At 35.5% G+C, this 21,158-nt stretch overlaps 1 long non-coding RNA gene across 24 annotated transcripts in view; it reads left to right on the plus strand.

Annotated features, from left to right (window-relative positions):
* Positions 1 to 21,158, plus strand: part of LOC146397799 (uncharacterized) — an 85,726-nt gene that overhangs the window by 60,069 nt on the left and 4,499 nt on the right. For 16 of the 24 annotated variants that reach the window (XR_014823693.1, XR_014823697.1, XR_014823692.1 and 13 more), the window contains one exon: positions 15,211 to 15,420. The exons of 3 other annotated variants lie outside the window; for them this stretch is intronic. This is a non-coding gene — a long non-coding RNA (uncharacterized LOC146397799). Of the gene's footprint in view, positions 1 to 15,210; positions 15,421 to 21,158 lie in introns of those variants that run through there. 5 more of the 24 variants (XR_014823680.1, XR_014823667.1, XR_014823674.1 and 2 more) reach the window with 1 other exon arrangement.

A 21,158-nucleotide genomic window follows, 5' to 3' on the forward strand; every position in this document is an offset into this window, starting at 1 on the left:
ATCTAGACTGTGATATTGAGAGGGAGGAATAGACATATAAATCTATGAAAAAGAAAGAGAACACAGAAAAAGACCCACAAAAATATGCCAAACTGATTTTTGGAAAAACTGAGAAACAATTCAATGAATGAACATAACTTTCTCAAAAAATGGTGCTTGAGGAATTGAACTATGAATATAGGCAAAGAAATGAATCTCAACTTAAAACTCATACCAAAAATTACATCAAAATGGACCATGGACTAAAATGTAAGATTGAAAACTATAAAACTTTTATAAAAATTGAGTGAAAATCTGGGAATCTGAGCTAGGTGGAGAGGTATTACACTTGCTATCCAAGCATGAACCATAAAAGGAAGGTTTGGTACACTGATCTAATCAAAATTTTAAAGATTGCTCTGCAGAGGACACTGTTAAGAGGATGAAAAAATAAATAAGACTATGAAGAAAAATTACAAACTGCATACCTGACAAAACTGGAATATGAAATATATTTTAAAAAAATCTTTCAAAACTCAGCAGTAAAAACACAAACAATTCAATTGGGACACAGGCAAAATCAGTGAACAAACATTTCAATGAATAGGATTTATAGAAGGCAATAAACACATAAAAAGATATTCAATATCCTTAGCCATTAGGAAAATGCAAATTAAAAGCTGGTGGGGATGCAGTCATATATTTCCACTTATGCATCTATGGTTACAAAGTGGTACAGTCACTCTGGAAAAAATTATTTTTCTTGTATAACCAAACATACAGTTACCATACAGCTTAGCTAGTGCACTCTTAGGCATTTATCCTAGAGAAATAAAAACTTACATTTGCACCAAAATATTTATAGAAATGTTTACAGCCACTTAATTTGTAATATCTCCAAATTGGAAACAAGATTCATTTCAATGGGTGAAGGGTTAAACAGACTGTGTTACATCCATATAATGGAATACTATTCTGTAATGAAAATGAATAATATAGTGATGGATACAACAAATTGAACGAATGTCCAGGGAATAATATTGGTGCAAAAGGCCAACTCTCAAAAGTTACATCATGTGTAATTCCTTTTATAAAAAAGTAATTGATACCAATTTAGAAATTTAGAGCAGATTAGTGCTTCCCAGAACTTAGGACCAGGAGGAGGGAAGAGAGTGGGGCAGGCAGGAGGTGGACAGGGTTATGCAAGGACAATAGAAGGGATCCTTGTGACAATGGAACTGTTCTCAATGTGTTCTTAAATGTGGTGGTGGATACATTATGCTATAGATATAAAATTGTATAGAACTAAGTACACACTCATGTACCCATATACACATAACAGTAAAACTGTGGAAATTCGAATAAGGCTGGCATATTAAAATCAATACTTGTTTTATGTTGTACTGCAGTGTTGCAAGATGGTACTATTTGAGGAAACTAGGTAAATGGTGCACAGGATATCTCTGTATTATTTCTTACAACTCCTTATACTTCTAAAATCAATATCATTAGCCATTAGGAAAATGCAAATTAAAAGCTGGTGGGGATGCAGTCATATATTTCCACTTATGCCTCTATGGTTACAAAGTGGTACAGTCACTCTGGAAAAAATTATTTTTATCATTGTAGAAGTATAAGGAGTTGTAAGAAATAAAAAGTATGATTAAAAAGTTACAGAAAGAAAAAACTTAACTTTTTAAGAAGTTTAATTTTTTTATGAGTTAAGAAATAATAGTCCCAGAAACAACAACAGTAAGAAAACAGATTAATGATATGCTAGATACAATTTTGAACTCCTGAATATAATAATAAAAATATTGACTTATGGTCCTTTTTGTTTATAAAGCATTTATATACAGAATTTCATTTTAATTTTTATAACAGCTCTAAAAAGTTGTATGGATTTTTTTCATTAAAACAGAACACTGGAGAGCTTAAGGTCAAGAATCTTTTTGGTCCAAAACCAAAATGTAAGAGCTGAGATTTAATCCTCAGAATTTCGGTACATATATTCTGCCTAGAATAAAAGGGAGGTTTTTCCACTTCAAATTTAATTGCTTTTAAACCAAGAGGATAGACATTAAAAATAAATTGAAATCTATGAAATACAGTAACTACTAAATAAATTTAGATATGAAGGTCCTCCTACAAAAAGTATATATTAAGTTCCTTTTACAAAGACATCAGATATCTATTACATTTTATGTTGATGTTGTAAGCAAGCCGAAAAATAAGTACAGAGTAACTTAAATTATAAGGTACTCTAGGTAAAGAAAGTTAACTTCAACAAAAATATCTTTCTACCATTCTCCCTTTATTTTTAAAATTCTATTTATTTTTTTGATTATAACACTGAAGTGCCTTCCAAGAAAATAATGTACTCAGAAGTGTTACCTATCTCTTATGTATTTATCACATAGGAAGGGTAATAGGACAAACCAGCAATTAATGAATATTCTCAGAAGGATTTTGTGATACAAAAAATGTAGGATCTTAAATAAATGATTCATAGGACTGACGAGTTTGCTTTAAAGAAGGATCTAAAACATGTCCTAGATCAGAAAGCAGAAGTGGAATGGATCAGTGTGAAGACTTCAGATCTTTGATCCTCAAAATGTTTTCCTAAACTCTAAAGTTCTAGGTCTTGGAATGGATTAGCAATGAGATCCTGCTGTGTAGCACTGGAAACTATGTCTGGTCACTTATGATGGAGCATGATAATGTGAGCAAAAAGAATGTATACATGTATGTCTAACTGGGTCACCATGCTGTACAGCAGAAAAAAAAAAATGTATTGGAGAAATAAAAAAAAAAAAACAGTAAAAAAATAAAATTCTAGGTCATTCATTTGATCCAATAGGTAAATAAAGAAAAATTCCCTAGAATTTCATTTGTACTATGAAGGATAACATTTTGTTTGGTTTTGTCTTTTGCTTTTTAGGGCCACACCCACAGCATGCGGAAGTTCCCAGGCTAGGAGTTGAGTCAGAACTATGGCTGCTGGCCTACACCACAGCCATGGCAACACCAGATCCTTAACCCACTGAATGAGGCCAGGGATTGAACCCAAATCCTCATGACTGTCAGTTGGATTTGTTTCCCTTGAGCCACAGCAAAGGGAACTCCCAGGCAATGTATTTTTAAAGGCAATTAAGAGAGACATGTTTACCTCAGGAAGATAATTACTGGTCTTCGGGATAGGATTATTAAATTATTTTGCAGAGTTCCTACTATGGACACTCACAGATCATGGGAATTAATGTTTTTCTGGATGCACACAGTGGTGTCATGCATGGATCACTTTAATTTTCAGTTGATTAGGGTCCTTTATTTCTTACAAACATATGTTTGTGTGTGTGTGTGGTGTGTTACAGTGAGCTTAGCTTCTTCATTATCAGTTTAATTTACTATGAATTGCTGTTTATATGTCGAAGGAGAGTAAGAACTATCTATTTTTTGCTTTATAGTAATCAAAATTTAAGATGTATACATTGTAATTAAAATATGAATCTTTTCATATCTGCTGCTAAGGCAAATAGATAACACCATCTCTTCCTTCCTCTGAATTTGAGTCATTTAATTTAAAATATACTATAAAAATAAGTAAAATAAAATTATTGAGTTACTTTAAAAATGTTTATAGGATATTACCTCACGAGAAATAAAAATCATGTATATAAGCCCAAATTCTTCCCTTGTAAACTGAGTTATTACTAAGTAAATAAACAAACAAAACATTGGAATACATTGTAAGGAAAAAGTTTGTTGCAACCTATTTATTTTATCCTTCTTTTTACTGGAAAACAACATGTGGGGCAGGCAGATCTCAGGATCCTTTAGTCTAAATCGTCAGTGAATGGTGGGCTATACTTTTGAGACTACCCTGACCCCAAGAAGTCAGGAGGCTGCACAAAGGTACAGACATTCAGAGAAAAAGGAGGTTTCCAAGGGAACGAGGGTGAACACAGTGCAGAAGGAAGGCCTGCTGGAGACACACATGGATATCTCCCACTTAGAGGTGAGGTTGACCTTGTTCACCTCATTCTGAACTTTCACAATTTATTATATTCTATTTTTAGCTTTTATCAAATGTTAAGTGTGCGCATTAGAACATGAGATAGTCTGTGGATATAGAGTAAGGAGATTTACATTCTAGATCAAGAAAGTTAAAATGGATTTTGGTTGAAGAAGGGGACGCTCTAAAAGACATTTAAAGTAGTACATGATACACCAGAAGCAAATTTGTCTGCATATTTGTTAGCTCAAAAGCCTTATATGTGTGTGTGTATATATGTGTATATGTATACATACAGTCTCTTCACCTCATATGTATGATTGTTTTAAGTTGCTGATCTCTTAATTTCAAGTGCATTTTAAAACTCTTCTGTGAGTATTCTTTCTCTTTGTATGTGTGTGTGTCTGTATATACACCAAAAGAGTGGATACTGTTGAATGTTAAATTTCTATTTACAAAAGACAATACTGTCTATATTCTCATGCATAAGGAAACTGAGACAAATTTTATTAACATGACTGTTATTGACATCATCAATTCTAGAACCATGTTGCTCAGGGCTACTGAGTTCTAGCTCTCAAGCACATTTCATGTACATTTTGACTTTTAACTCCCACGAGTAGTAAATCCCCATGGATATGGATTGAGAAAGGGAACATATAAAGTCATAATTTTATTTTTTGCAATAATTTTTCTTGCTAAATTTCCATTGGTCAAAGAAAGTAAAACTCCATGTGTTGTAATATTTGCCTATTCAGTGATGCTTTTATATTAACACTTTTTATATCTACTGAATGAAAATACTGGGTTTATTAAGATAATGAGCAAAATACAATTTTTTTCAAAATAAATGATGTTTAGGATATGTAGAAATTTCTTACCACTGCACATAAATTTGAAAGTTTCTGCCATAGCAAAGAATTGTCAAGAGCAGTGCATTTTATTAATGATGTGAAAATTAAACTATAATGCCAATTTAACGTCTATAATGGTAATTAGAAAAAAATAAAATGAAGGCAATTATGGGGAAATAAAGCCACAAATTGAACTAAGTAGTTTGAGATGAAATTAAATCTTCCTCTGTCATTCTCTATTTTTTTTCTTTTGGCGGCAAGGAAAGTGTTAGAAAGTGGACAGGAAGAATTATGACTCCTTATTGACAGCTAATAGGTGCTTTTATTCTAATTTCACATAAGCTCAATTAAACTGGAAATGTTAAGATTTTCATTTAATTTGTTGGAAGAATTCTAAAACAAGTGATTTCAGGAGAGCAGATGGGCTTACATAACAGTTCATTAGGGTTAGCACTTGGAAAGGAAGGAAGGGTGGAAGAGAGGGAGGAAAAGATGCATGGAAAGGAGCGAGGGAGGGGGAGAGAAGAGCATGTGTAGCAGGAGATGGATACAGGTAGTGTGCCTTCCCTGAATATTGTATTTAGAGTAGTGTATTTTGGTGGCTTCAGCCTCACCCTCTGCTGCCTCCATGAGGCAGTTTCTGGACTCCATATTTTAAGTTTTTTCGTATAGAAAAATTGACCTTCATTCTCAAATCTTTAGGATTTAAACAACAAAGTTGAAGCTCTTGAAGAGGAGCTTTGCCTGACCTTGCTTGATTTGTTCTTGGATCAGGGTTTGTCACCTGGGCATATTGACATTCTGGGCCAGCTTCTATGTATGTTGTGGATGGCTGTTCTGTGTTTTATAGGGGGTTTAACTGCACCCCTGGCTTCTACCCTCTAGGTGCCAGTAACTCAATGTCCCCTGATTGACAACCATTGCCTTAATCACTGTGGTCAGAAATATAGGATCACATTGTATCAGAGCAGGGTAGTGAGGTGGGGTTGGGAGAAAGAATAAATCCTCAATTTATTGTGAACGAAGCAGCCATCACAGCTTGAGTGTTCTATTTGCCTTAAGTCTTCCAGTCCTGCTTTTTTCATTTAGGCCCTCTTTAAGCTTCTGCATTAATACATTCCCTAGTCTTTGTTGTCACATGGTTATTTCATTACCATGGAAAGTTATTTGAAATGTGTAGAGGAATAAAGAATAAAATTGGGTAAAAGATAGCATAAAATTTTTCATAGTATTTACCTACTTTGAAACATAATATGTATATTCAAGAAATTTATATCCGATGAAAAATAAGAAAAATCATTAACCATAATTAATTTTTAGATTAATGTTTTACTTTGATATGGGGGTGAATAAATAATTCATTGTTTCTGTATTTTTCTTATATTAAGGAAAATCAATTTTTCATTGGTTAAAAAAGGGGAGCATAATAAAGACTGCTTGTTATAACCATGAAGGTCAATTAAATAATTTTGAATGTTTCACAGAATAAATATTCATATGGTTATCACTAACTAAACAAGCTCATATGTGGTTCACATATTATTTTATATGTTAAGGTCTATTGATTAAGTAGGTTTTCAAGATTATACTTGATTCCTTGTTTATAGTTATTGCAATTAAATCTTAGGAGTCTACCCTATATCACTGTATAGTATCTGTTCATTAGGCCTTGTGGATGTGGACATGAAAGGGTATGCATGAGAATTCTGGCCATCTGATTTTATAGAATCAAAGTAAAACACCTAACTCACCCAAAAAGGCCTCAGAAAATGATCAGAGTATGTGTTTTGTCCTTGAAATTTCTGTTATTCTTTTGATTTATAAGCAGTCTAAAGAAGAATCCTATAAATTAAAACATATTCTCCTGCATCTTAATTTTCATACAGAGCCCAGTGGCAGATTTACAGTCATTCAAGACCTACTTCATCATAATTAAATTGTACTTGTCAGCTTTTTATTGCTATTCTTGGAGATAAATCCTTATCTTAGAGGTTCCCACAGTGATTATCATCATGGCCTCTTTCTTTTATCATGGAGAGGGGATTCTGACAGAGTCATAACTCCTGCATATCTTGTATGACTTACCTTCAGCTTCATCTCTTTACCACGAGACACTCTTATTTTGTTATCTAAAAATGTTCCAATTGCTCTTGTTTCTTTAAAGTTTTCCAGAGCATTTTTCCCTCATTCTCTTTCAATCCTTCTATCCCTTCCATTCTTTCCTCCTTCTTCTAAGAAATAAAAATGTTAATTTTTCTTGGCCTTGTTTACAGTCACACAACTTCCTATTCTGCTGTGTTTAATGGAAATTTGCCTCTATATTACTCATTTGAGAATAATAAATATTCTTGCTGTGAGATGGTCTATGATGAGGAAAAATCTCCTTTCTCCCTCACCTGCCCTTCATAAGAATAAAACTACATGTGCAGTCCTTTCATTGTTTTTTTTTCCCTAAAAGACTATACTTTTTAGACTTTCAATGTGATTTATAGATATAATTTCCTAGAGAATCTCATACAAAATCATCAAATGAGGGAAAACAAGGCATATTTTTGTTATTGGTAATTTGACAGTCTATTTTTTAAAAATATTTATGTATTTATTTTTGCTTTTTAGGGCCACAAGCATGGCATATGGATGTTCCCAGGCTAGGGCATAGAATCAGAGCTACAGCTGTCAGCCTACAACACAGCCACAGCAACACCAGATCCTGCACCCACTGAGCAAGACCAGGGATTGAACCCACATCCTCATGGATACTAATTGGATTCGTTCCAGCTGTGCCACAACTGGAACTCCAACAGTCTATTTTTATGATGTAAAGTATTTTATAAACATTATGAAATGATTCCTGTTTATTTTATACATTTAGGCAGTGAGTTATATAGCAAACCAAAAACTAGAGGAAAACATTTGTAGGAAATGAGACAGATAACAAGTGATAATATATTGATGAAAAAGAATGCTAAAGTTAAAATAAACTGGAGATAAAATACAAAAATATTGAGAGACAGGAGTTCCCATTGCAGCACAGCGGAAACGAATCCGAATGGTAACCATGAGGTTGAGCGTTTGATCCCTGGCCTCATTCAGTGGGTTAAGGATTAGGCGTTGCCAAGAGCAGTGTCATGGGTCACACACTCGGCTTGTATCTGGTGTTGCTGTGACTGTGGTGTAGGCTGGCGGCTGTAGCTCCAATTGGTCTCCTAGCCTGGGAACCTCCATGTGCTGTGGGTGCGGCTCTAAAAAAAAAAAAAAAGAATATTGAGAGACAATTCATAAAAGAGGACATAAATTTTTAACTTTAATAAAAATCAGAATGATGAAATGTCATCCTGACATTTAAATTAACAGATATTTTTGAAAATCAGAACAGGTAAATATGTCTTAAATTAGCAGATGTTTTACAGTGTTCTGTCAATTTTTTGCTATACAGCATGGTAACCCAGTTACACATACATGTATACATTCTTTTTTCGCACATTATCATGCTCCATCATAAGTGACCAGTCATAGTTCCCAGTGCTACACAGCAGGATCTCATTGCTAATCCATTTCAAAGGCAATAGTCTGCATCTATTAACCCCAAGCACGCCATCCATCCCACTCCCTCCCCCTTCCCCTTGGCAACCACAAGTCTATTCTCCAAGTCCATGATTGACAGAACACTGTAAACCAGCTATAGTGGAAAAAATAAATATCTATCTATCTATATATAGACAGATATATATGTATGTAAATCATCAGATGTTTTGAAAATAATGCTGTACTAATCTCCCACGTTGCCATAAAAAAGTACAGCAAACTGGATGGCTTAAAACAATATAAATGTATTCTCTCAGAGTTCTGTGGGAAAGGAGTCTGAAATCAAGGTGTTGATAGGGCCATGCTGCCTTGAAGAGAGATTTCTTCTTTGTCTCTTCCAGCATTTGATAGCCTCAGGCTTTCCTCAGTTTGTGTTTCTGTAACTCCAATCTTTGCCTCTGTCTTTATATGACCAGCTTTCTTCTGTGTCTGTCTCTTTCCTTCTTATAAAGATACGGGGTCCACCCTAATTCAATATGACCTCATCTCAAATTGAAAACATCTAACCCTAATTCCAGATAAACTCAAAATCATAGTTCCCAGGAGCTAGGACTTCAGCATATCTTTTAACATAATATAACCCACAACAAACTCTATTCCATGCTGGTAAATTAGTAAAGCCTTTGTGCAAAGCACTTTAGTGATAATCTTTCTTCTAACTAATTTCTTATGGGAATTTATGCTGAGACTAAACAAATGTAAATTACAGTTGTATACAAAAGTGCTATTTGAAGCATTAGTAATGGGATTATTTAGAAGGAATCTGTAAGTTAAAAATGGCGAATTGAACACTTTTTGGTACCTCCCTAGGATGAAATATTAAGAGGACACTAAAAATACTGACAATTTTTCAATATGCAAAATCTCAGATAATCCAAGAAATACTAACACAATCAGTTAGATTATATTTTTAACTATAAAATTAGCCAAAAATCAAAGAAAACGAACAAGCATCTAGCACCAACATAAAGTGCCATTGGTAAGTGAATAAGGAAGCGGGCATTCTACAGTTGGCCAACAGGTATATAAAGTGCTCAAAAGTGTCTTGGAAGGTCATTTGACAGTACATGTCAATGCCTTAGAAATATTCCTGCCTTTGGTTTACTAATTCCCCTTCTAGAAACTCTTTTTAAAGAAATAATCTTGTATTGGTAAAAAAATTTGTTCATGAGACTATTTACTGGAGTTAATTGTATTGAAAAATTACAAACTAAATATTCAACAGTAATCAGTAGGTGTAACAAGTAATAAGACGTTCTGATAATAAAATACTATATTTAATGACATGGGAAGATGGGAGATAAACACTTTAAAGGGGCAAAAAAAATGATAAAGTAGTATTTGTAATATTATCTCATTTGTATAATAAAGCCCATCTATGAGTATAGAAGAGAGTATAAGTTTATAAACCAAATTTCAAGAACGGTGAGATTGTGGGGAATACACATGCTCTTGAGCATTAGATAAGTTAAAACAGCTTTCAAAAGCATGATTTGCTTTCTTGAAGTTGTTCACTGACTCAAAAGGGATTTTATTGCCATTTTCATATTGGATAATTTGTAGTATTGAGTAGATGAATACTTGAAGTATGTGGATACTTAGAAGTGGAGAGGACCTAGAAGGAAACTTAATTTTGTTCTGTTTTCTAAAAGATACATGGGGTTTAATCAGGAAATGGGAAATTTCATATTGATAATATTTAGCTTTTACACATAGAAAAAATAAAATACAATTTGGCTGTTATCATAAAAAAGATTGCTTAGTTTTCAAATATCTGAAAGCTAGAAAAAATATTTTAGAAATAAATTGAGCCTGCAACAAAGTTTAAAAAAGAATAAAATTACATTTAAAATGTTAGTCTAAAAATTGCAAGGTTTTGGGGGTTTAGAGATTACTTGATTAAGAAGTTTATTACATAAGAAAAAATGTTAGGATATTTTTCTTAGAAATAACCACAAGTTGGGATCTGTGCAATATCATCACAATGTTGGAACTTCTTTCCCTGCTCTGTTAAATTTGTGGCTCGATTATTATAATTTCCAATATGCTATACTTTATTTTTATTCTACAGCCCTTTCTGTGTGGTCACGGTTTTAACATTGCTGTCTTGTTCCAAGACACATGAGTGCCAAATGAACTTCAGTAACTCTTAAGAAGACAATGTTTCACTCTTTACTCTCTGTTCCTTGCCCTTAACTAATGAAGTTCTTTGTGTAAAATCAGGAAGTTGGCTATATATATTTTAAAACAGCCAGAAGGGGTCTCAGCAGATATGTATAAAAGATTTTACGCTTACATAAGGTTTATCTTATTTCTTCCAACAGCTTATTTTGTAGGCAGTTGTTATATGTTTCATATGGTTTGTTCTCTTGTACGTGGCCTTTCGTAAAATGAGAACTAGAGGTGAGCCCTCCTTATTGAGCCTGTTAACACTGATTCCTGACTTAAATTGTCCAAAGGGATTTTTATGCTCACACGATGCCTATAATATTGCTTCCAACAACTTGTTTTATGGCAGTTGGTCCCTTGCCAGGTGCGCTTTTCCATAGGCTGCCTCATGACATGTCAGCTGTACACTTCCCGGATGAGCCTCTCCAAGAGAGTGGGGGAGAAACACTGCCAAAATGGAAGCCCTATTCTTTTCATAACTGCATCTCAGAAATGATATCTTCTCACTTAGGCCATTTTATGTTCATTAGAAGTAAAATAAGTCAAGCCAGCACTCTACATGAAGGAATTATACCATGGTATAAATCTGGGGAGGAAAGAATCATTGGTTCCATATTACAGGTTGCCTAAAACACCAACCAAATTTTGGGGGTGGGGGGAAGGTAGGCTGGATAAATGGCTTAAGAGCTATTTATTGAAATGGACAGTGGATATATTTCAGGATCCAGGCAGGGGGACTGGCAAGAACAAGGTGCTAACTCTGGCCATAGAGCTGGCATTGTAAAGAAGGTGCTGTGTGTCCTGAATACTGCAGGAAATCTTGGGAAATAACAACCTAAGCTTAAGCCTAGGGACTGGGCACATGGGTGGGGAGGAGTTTTGATTCAGAAGCTAGCTTGGAGGCCATCTGCATCTGCTAGGGCAATTTCTGTTGAAACCCATTACTTCAATTTAGGAACTGGGTAGAGAAAGGAGAAATGAATCTGGGAAACCATCAGTTCAGCTTTAGGAACCAGAAAAAGGCAGGGCTGACATGATCCACAGGACAGTGGTTCTCAAACGTTGCTTGGTATCAGAATTACTCGGCAACTTAGTAAAAATGCAAAGACTGAGACTCTCTGTTACTGCAATAAGCCTAGCCTCTGTGTGCTTCATTAACATTCCAGGTAATTCTAATATATAACTAAAGTTTGACAACCACTGTCTTAAAAGGACTATTGTGTTCCCTAAGGAGTATGCCATTTAATGATTCATGATAATTAATTCACTAAATTAACAGATGAGCACTAAGCCCTGACACAGTTCATGGCAGAAATATGAATGTACATCCTTGCAGGCAGAAATGGAGAAAAAGATGGTTATAACTAAAAGCATTCCAAGGAAAAGGCCTGTGCTTTTGTGCTAGAAGAACAAATCATGACTGGCACTGATTAATAGATTCTGCTCGTTTAGGTTGGCAAAATGCAAAAGAATTCTCTTTGCCAGAAATAGCAAAATGGACACCCAAGCCAGCATCTGGAAGTTATTCTTAAAGAAATATGGCATTAGCTAAAATTGGAGCGGTGGGTCAGTTTCTTTTTATCCATTCAGTGGTCCATGCTGAAGAAAGGTTAATGCAATTTAAACTAAAATCTTTGTCCTGGTTTTCATTCTCTTCCTTCTTGTCTCATTATGTTTATTTTCAAATGTGTTTGACAAACATATATTGTTGGCACTTTTTACTGATGCTTATATGGACTATAGACTCCAAATAGTTTTTTTTTTTTTTAAATCAGTCTTAAGTGAGAGGAATCCAAGAATAGAATGTATACAATCTTGGTTTAATTCCAAGTGATGCCACTTGCTATTAAAAACTTAGGCAAGTTATTCAACTTCTCTAAAGTTTTATATATATTCATTGACTGCTTTGAAAGATTATTTTTAGAGGTGATAGAGGCAAAATGCTCAACTCATAGTAGGTGTTCAGTAAACTGAACTTTACTGTTATTAATGATTGATACTTCCTAACTCTATAAACATCAAAATACATTAGAACCACAAGTTGTTTAGGGTTATGTGCAGTTTATACCCATGAGATTGTAGATCTGGTTTTCTATTTTGAAGTAAGAATTTTAGTGTGGTAAGTAAGAGTATAGATTCTATATTCAACCTACCAAGTTCAAATCTCCCTTTGCCATTCACTACCAGTGTATCTTTGGATGATTTATTAGACAATTTATTTAACCTTTCTCTGTCTTGCTTGCCTCATCTTTAGAATAGGAATAATAATTCCTGCCATGGCTCAGTGAGTTAAGAATCTGACTACAGTGGCTCTGGTCTCTATGGAGGTGCAGGTTCTATCCCTGGCTGATACAGTGGGTTAAAGGATTTGATGTTGCTTCAGCTGTGGCATAGGTTGCAGCTGTGGCTTGGATTTAATCCCTGGCCCAGGAACTCCCATATGCCATTAGTGCAACCATAAAATTTAAAAATAAATAAATAAATTAGGAATAGTAATGATGTATCAACCTCATAGGAACTTGTAAGGATTGAATTTGTATTTGTAAAGCCCTTATTTTAAGATGCACCATATGTGTTAGTTATTGTTAGTCATTTTTTTTTTTTGTAAAATTCATCCTTTAACTATGCTTTTTTACCTGATCTATCAATTTTGGATATAGTTTATCAAAGAATATAATGGGTTAAATTGTCCTTTTGTGCAGTCTTAGCTTTTCGATGGGGTACCATATTTCTCTGGATTATTTTATATCTCCTTACCCTGATTATAGGATCTAGCTCTTTGAAGCATGTGAGCTGCTCACCAGGTGCCAGTTACTTGCGGGGAAGCTTCAATTAATTATCCAAATCAAGAGAGCTCCATTCATAGGGGTATTTTGCTCTCAGCAAACTAATTAGTACCCAGGTGATCTGAACACATGAAAGAGCTATCCCTTCATGCCTGACTGGCTCTCAAAGAGTAATATTCCTTATGAGAATTTTGCTCAGAATTGAAATAATGGGAGACCTAACATTCTTTCCTCTCTGACAGCTTATAGCAGTATAATGTTCTGTGCAGTGGATGCCAATATATGTGATTAATGCTAATATAAAAATAGAACAATATTTTCCTATATATATGAGAGAATATCATATTAACTCACCTTTTTCATGTTGTTTAATGGCGATATTTACTTCAAAAGATTCCCTTATTCTTTTTTTTTTTTTTGGTCTTTTTTCCTTTTCTAGGGCCGCTCCCACGGCATATGGAGTTTCCCAGGTAGGGGTCGCATCAGAGCTGTAGCCACCAGCCTATACCATAGCAACTCAAAATCTGAGCCGTGTCTGCGACCTACTCCACAGCTCACGGCAACACCAGATCCTTAACCCATTGAGCAAGGCCAGGGATCGAACCTGCAACCTCATGGTTCCTAGTCAGATTTGTTAACCACTGCGCCATGACGGGAACTCCAAGACTGCTTTATTCTTAAAACAAAAACTGTTAATACCAGTGTCGCTAGAAAGAGAAGTTTCTGAGATCATGAAAGTTGTTGTCATGGCCATTTGGGCAGGGAAGGGGGGAAGCTCCTTTGGTGACCAGGACTTGTGATATTTCCTGCATATACTGCTGCTGATGTTAATACATTCTCTAGGCTGGTGGATGATAAGTCTATGCTGCCTTGAGAAAATTTCCTAGAAAGCGTTCCCTCCCCCACCCCCGTGTGTTTTTTGATAGTACTCTTGAAACTAAAAAATGATGCATCTGTAACACACATCAAATTGATATTAAGTATCAAAATTTTTCTGATGTCTGCACAGCCCTAGGGATAGAAAGCCACTTTGATTTCTTCTCATAGCTGTGAAATGAGCACTTCAAATGAATGGAGAAGCAAAGTATCACATGTAAAGCTGTTTGGGATCCCAGGGAGAGGGCAGTTGTCTTGGTGGCTTCTCACTAGGCACTTAGGGGTTTCTTTCCACCAACACTGATTTCCTCGAGGCTATCCTCATGCAATGCAAAGCATGAAAAAGACTGAACGTGGTATTGGAAACTGAGGGGAACAGGTCAGTCACTGAATGGGAGCAATATCTTGAAACTTGGGCACCGAAGGGGCACCTGGACAGAAAGAATGAGCCGTGAGTGTAGGGCAGGTGGCCCCAGGAAAACAAGAAAAAGCAAAGCAGCATGACAGTCCAAATATGTGGAAAGAGAAGCTCAAAAGAGCTTCCCTGTCCAGTATGTGCAGCTGGAAAAAAAAAAAAAAAAAAAAAGGGAGACTATAAAAGCAAAGGAGAGATGAAGAGAATGGAAGTATATGAAAAGGAAAGACAGCTTATCTGGATTCACCTCCAAAACTACAGGACACTGGTAGGATCATACTTCGATATTGAACAAACCCAATGGGTTTTAAATTCTCTGGGTGTAATAGGGAAAAACAAATCTAACTTCTTATTAGATCTGTTCCTTTTCCTGTGTGTGATTAGTCATGCTGGCTCTGCACCTTTTGCAAAAGAATGTTGCCTATAGCCTGAAAATGCAGGATAGTGTATTCCCAGGGCTCTGAATCCATTCATATAGAAATAAAAAGTTTCAGAATAGAGAATAAAATTTGTCTTGTTGGACGTTTACAGGGGCATTGTGACCTGACCTACCTGGATGGCTGCAAGAATAAAGGATTCTGACACCAAGAAGTTTGCAACAACTAACCAGGTCCCTTGCTCACCTTGCCTTTAAAAGTGCTTTGCTGAAATGCTTCAAGGAGTTTGGGACTTTGGGGATATAAGCCACCTGTTCTCCTTCCATGGCCCTGCAATAAACCTTTCTTTGCTCCAAACTCCAAAGTTTTGTTTCGGCCTCAGTGTGCATCAGGCACATAAACTTGCATTTGCTACCATGGGGACACATTCACAGATTCAAGAGAAAAGGGGAGTAGAAGGTAGTTTTTCAAAAGTAAGAATGACATGTTGATGGCATCATCTATGGCTATACTATATTTACAAGCTCTCTTTGTGAAGCAGGCTTACTATTCAAAGCTAAATTCATACTTGTCTGATATGCTTATAAGTGTGTACCAGGTTTAATTATTCATGAAGTCAATTAATGGTTTATCTTTAATATATAATGTCATTTTTAAGGAAATCTCATTTGTTTTATAAGTTCAAATGAAATAATTTACAAAAAACTGCCGGTTTAGTAAGGTGTTCCCTCACTAGTACCCTTGGCATTAAAAAGTAGTTGTCAGGTTGGCTTGCAGTTTGTCTGAATGTGAAAGTATAAAAATGTGCACATAACAAGCAGTGTAGAATATCTGAAACTTTTCAAGGGATGTACTTTGATGTAGAACTGTTCAATATTACCAAAAACACTGTGGAAAAAATACTATCTAGTACATCCAGCTCATGGCATGAAACTTTCCATGGAAGACCCTTGTTTGGGTCATTTGCAGATTTTCACTGTAATGATTCATCACTTCATCAGCATATTAAAAGAAATTTCCCTTTATTGTAAAGTCTGTTTTTAAGAAAACATTTGTTGTATTACACAAGTCTTCTTTATGGGAAACATTTTTTTCCATAGCTGAAAAAGTACTGAGCAATTAGTTTGTTTTTTATCTTATGGACAATTAAATCATATAATTTATTAGGTATCTTACTTTGTGTAGCTTCTAGAGAGCTTTTCAAGGCAAAAATGTGACCTATCTAGATCAAATTCACCAGATCTTATGGTATGCACTTCATGTACTAGCCTCATCTCTGGTTTCGTTTTTTTTTTTTTTTCTACCCTCATTTTTTTTTTCTTTCCTCCAGTTTCTTCTAATTAAAAAAAGAAAGGGAAATTGTTTAAAGCTCTAATACTTTTTGAAAAAAAGGCAAGCAATAGATGGAATTGATAGATACCTAGATATATTTAGTAAAGCTTATGGGTCCTAGCATTCTCCCTGCAGGCCTCCTGGTTTAGAGGCAGGTCAGGGTTAGTAGTTCAATACAGGTCAGTTCCACAAACACTAGTTGTTCTCCCTGATGATAAGTTCTTTCTGTTGTTTCCTTCTGCCTCCCTCCCCCCCAGTTTACTGCTGTGGCTTTTTTGTTACCTATCTCACTTGCCTTTTTGGAGCAGAGTTTTGGCTTTTTGGTTATTCAGAGAAGATTTTACTTCTTTCTGCAACAAAATATTTGTGTGTTTTGATGAGCGGGCTCCTTGGTTTCATAAATGATTACTTATAAAAGATTTACAAAAAAAAAATCAATGCTTCTCTGCCCTCTCTTCACATTGTATTTAACTAAATATGTGGAAAAAATGTATTCAATCAAAATTTATCCTTTAAATTCACTTAAATAGATGTGAATTTGTCTTATGTCTTTTTTTTTTTTTTTTGGTTCTTTTAGGGCCGCACCTGTGGCATATGGAGGTTCCCAGCCTGGGAGCTATAGCTGCCAGCCTATATCACAGCCACAACAATGCAGGATCTGAGCCGCATCTGCAAACTACACCACAGCTCATGGCAACACCGGATCCTTAACCCAATGAGTGAGACCAGGGATCAAACCTGCATGCTCGTGAATGCTAGTCAGCTTCATTTCTACTGAGCCATGATGGGAACTCTTGTCTTATGTCTTAAGCCAAGAAAAGGAAAAGATCCTTGGACTTATAGAACAGGTAGCTGGGGGGAAAATGTGGTAATATACTGTGGCAAAATCTGTTAAGTGAAGTTTTCTACAGCAAATTAAATTAATAATACTGTGTTTAGGTACATAGAATTTAGCATAAAGAAAGTTTTACTTAATAAGTTGAATGATAGGATTATTCTGAGAATCAAAGAAAACTAGGTTGCTAAAGTATTTGTGTAAAAACAACAACAAAACAGAATCCCAGTACATTCAGTTCTTTCTTATAGAATACCTTTAGGATACCAAGAAAACCTGTGCATATATGTTTCAAGTTCTGGCCTCATCCTGAAACCCTAGCCTCTTATTTCTAACCATATGACTTTCCCACTATTAAAATGAACCTAATATTCAAACATAGGATAGATGGAAAGTGAGGCAGCAGAAGTGAGTATGGCAAGGAAGTCTGATAAAGTAATTTTGAGCAGAAACCTGAACCACAGTTCCAATTTCAGAACTTGTTATTCTATTCCTATTTTCTAGTCATTCCTGATTGCATCTTGGAAGGTTGTACCCTTGTGAGAATCTACCCATTTCTTCTAGGTTGTCCATTTTATTGGCATATAGTTGCTCATAGTAGTCTCTTATGATCCGTTGTATTGTTACAGTGTCAGTTGTGACTTTTTTTTTATTTGTAATTATATTAATTTGAGCCCTCCCCTTTTTTCTTGATGAAACTCCATTCATATTCGTACCACATCTTCTTTAAGCAATATGCTGCTAAACAACCAAGGGATCAATGAATAAATTAAAAAGGAAATCAAAAAATATCTATAGGCAAATGACAATGGTATCCTAAATGTATTCTGTAAGAAAGAACTGAATGTACTGGGATTCTGTTTTGTTGTTGATTTTACACAAATATTTTAGCAACCTAGTTTTCTTTGATTCTCAGAATAATTCTATCATTCAACTTATTAAGTAAAACTTTATGCTGAATTCTGTGTACCTAAAGTTTATCAACTTTGTTTATTTTTTTATTATTCAATGAATTTATCACATCTATAGTTGTATAATGATCATAACAATCCAAATTTCACAGGATTTCCATCCCATAACCCAAGCACATCCCCCCACCCCCCAAACTGTGTCCTCTGGAGACCAAAAGTTTTTCAATGTCTGTGAGTCAGTATCTGTTCTGCAAAGATGTTCATTGTGTTCTTTTTTCAGATTCCACATGTCAGTGAAAGCATTTGATGTTGGTGTCTCATTGTATGGCTGACTTCACTTAGCATGATAGTTTCTAGGTCCAACCATGTTGCTAAAAATTCTGGTATTTCATTCCTTTTAATGGCTGAGTAATATTCCATTGTGTATATATACCACATCTTCTTGATCCACTCCTCTGTCGAGGGACATTTAGGTTGTTTCCATGTCTTGGCTATTGCAAATAGTGCTGCAATGAATCATGCGTCTTTGTGAGTCATGGTTTTCTCTAGATAGATGCCGAGGAGTGGGATTGCTGGATCAAATGGTAGTTCTATGTTTAGTTTTCTGAGGAATCTCCATATTGTTTTCCACAGTGGATGCACCAATTTACAATCCCACTGACAGTGTAGTTCCTTTTCCTCCACACCCTGTCCAGCACTTACTGTTTGTAGACTTTTTGATGATGGCCATTCTGGATGGTGTAAGTAAGGTGGTACCTCATAGAGGTTTTGATTTGCATTTCTCTAATAATGAGTGATGTTGAACATCTTTTCATGTGTTTTTTGGCCATCTGTATGTCTTCTTTGGAGAATTGTCTGTTTAGATCTTCTGCCCATTTTTTGATGGGGTAGTATTTTTTTTTGGTATGGAGCTGCAAAAGGTGTTTATAAATTTTGGAGATGAATCCCTTGTCAGTTGATTCATTTGCACAGATTTTCTCCCATTCTGTGGGTTGTCTTTTCGTTTTGTTTAGGGTTTCCTTTGCTGTGCAGAAACTTTGAAGTTTAATTAGGTTCCATTTGTTTATTTTTGTTTTTACTGTCATTACTCTAAGAGATGGATCTGAGAAGAAGTTGCTGTCATTTATGTCAGAGAGTGTTTGGCCTGTTTTCCTCTGAGAGTTTTATAGTGTCTGGTCTTATATCTAGGTCTTTAATCCATTTGGAGTTTATTTTTGTGTATGGTGTTAGGGAGTGTTCTGATTTCATTCTTTTCCATGTGGCTGTCCAGTTTTCCCAGCACCATTTATCGAAGGGGCTGTCTTTTCTCCTTTGTATATTCTTGCATCCTTTGTCATAGATTAGTTGGCTGTAGGTGTGTGGGTTTAATTCTGGGCTTTCTATCCTGTTCCACTGATCTATATTTCTGTCTTTGTGCCAGTACCATATGGTTTTGATGACTGTTGCTTTGTAGTATAGTCTGAAGTCTGGGAGGCTGATTCCTCCAGCTCCATTTTTCTTTTTCAGGATGTCTTTGGCTATTCTGGGTCTGTTGTGCTTCCAAACAAACTTTAAAATATTTTGTTGGAGTTCTGTGAAAAATGTCCTTGGTAATTTGATAGGGATTGCGTTGAATCTGTAGATTGCCTTGGGTAGTACAGTCATTTTGATAATATTGACTCTTCCAATCCAAGAGCATGGTATATCTTTCCATCTGTTTGTGTCCTCTTTGATTTCTTTCATCAGTGTCTTATAGTTTTCAGAGTACAGGTCTTTTGTCTCTTTAGGTTGGTTTACTCCTAGGTATTTTATTCTTTTAGATGTGATGGTAAATGGGATTGCTTCCCTAATTTCTCTTTGTGATCTTTCATTGTTAGTGTATAGGAATGCTGTTGATTTCTGTATCCTGCAACTTTGTATCCTGCAACTTCGCCAAATTTGTGGATGAGCTCCAACAGTTTTCTGGTAGAGTCTTTGGGATTCTCTATGTATAGTATCATGTCATCTGCAAATAGTGATAGTTTTACTTCTCCCTTTCCCACTTGGATTCCTTTTATCTGTTTTACTTCTCTGATTGCTGTGGCTAGGACTTCCAAACTATGTTGAAGAGTAGTGGCGAGAATGGACATCCTTGTCTTAACTTAAATTCTGTATAAAAACTGTACATATCCCAAAAGTAACTTTCAACGAACATTTCATGAATATCAACTCTTCCAGTTTATTCTGGAGAACAGAGTCAAGGCCTGTCTCATAGCTCAGTGAAACTGAACCTACAAAGTTATACCCTTCTGCATATGTTACACAGAATGATTTAAAAAACAAGTAATTATATAATTTGTTATTACAATTCATCTTGTTCTTCCATTCTTAAGCTTAACCAGGATAACGAGATTAACTGCAGGGGGCAATGCATGTATCATGGTTTGTACAGTACATGCCTGGGGGTAGTAAGAGGAAACCAAACACCAATGTCTTTGTGTCACAACTTACTGGCTTTGTATTTGTTTCCAGGAAGGCTGGTGGCCTTGTCTCTTTCAGTCCTGAGATACAGGGCTCCCACATTTCTGCAGATCAGATAGCCATCTGTCAGGCTGAGTTGAACCAGATTTCCATGATGTGGAAAAGAACATTCAAGAGAATCGTAGATAAAGCCATCAAAATTATGTTCCACCTGTGGCCATAGCCAAGCAAAACCTGCCAATTTTATCCCATGGCAGATATAGTGACAGCTCTCATCACTTGGCTTCGCCTGCTTCGTTCTGCCTTCCTAAATTTCACTCCAAGCTGGATTTTCTTCAAGACCCTATAGGCTCAGGTGAATCCAAATGATGAGGAATTCACTGGAAAGAATCTGAGCCTATTTCATGTGCATAATTCACATTTGTAATGGTTTTATTCAGGTGGCTTATTGAATTCTTTTAAATATAGTTGGGTTTTTGCGTGTGCAGGCCTTGACAAAATGGATTTATCTTACACCATATATGTATATATGGTGTAAGATAAACTATCTGGATAAACTATCAAAAATTGTCTCAAACTGACTGA

Source organism: Sus scrofa, chromosome 13 (genome assembly GCF_054392235.1).
Source record: "Sus scrofa isolate SSC_HxYL_T2T_F1_AM1 chromosome 13, Sscrofa_HxYL_maternal_Yorkshire_Landrace_v2.0, whole genome shotgun sequence".
Taxonomy (NCBI): domain Eukaryota; kingdom Metazoa; phylum Chordata; class Mammalia; order Artiodactyla; family Suidae; genus Sus; species Sus scrofa.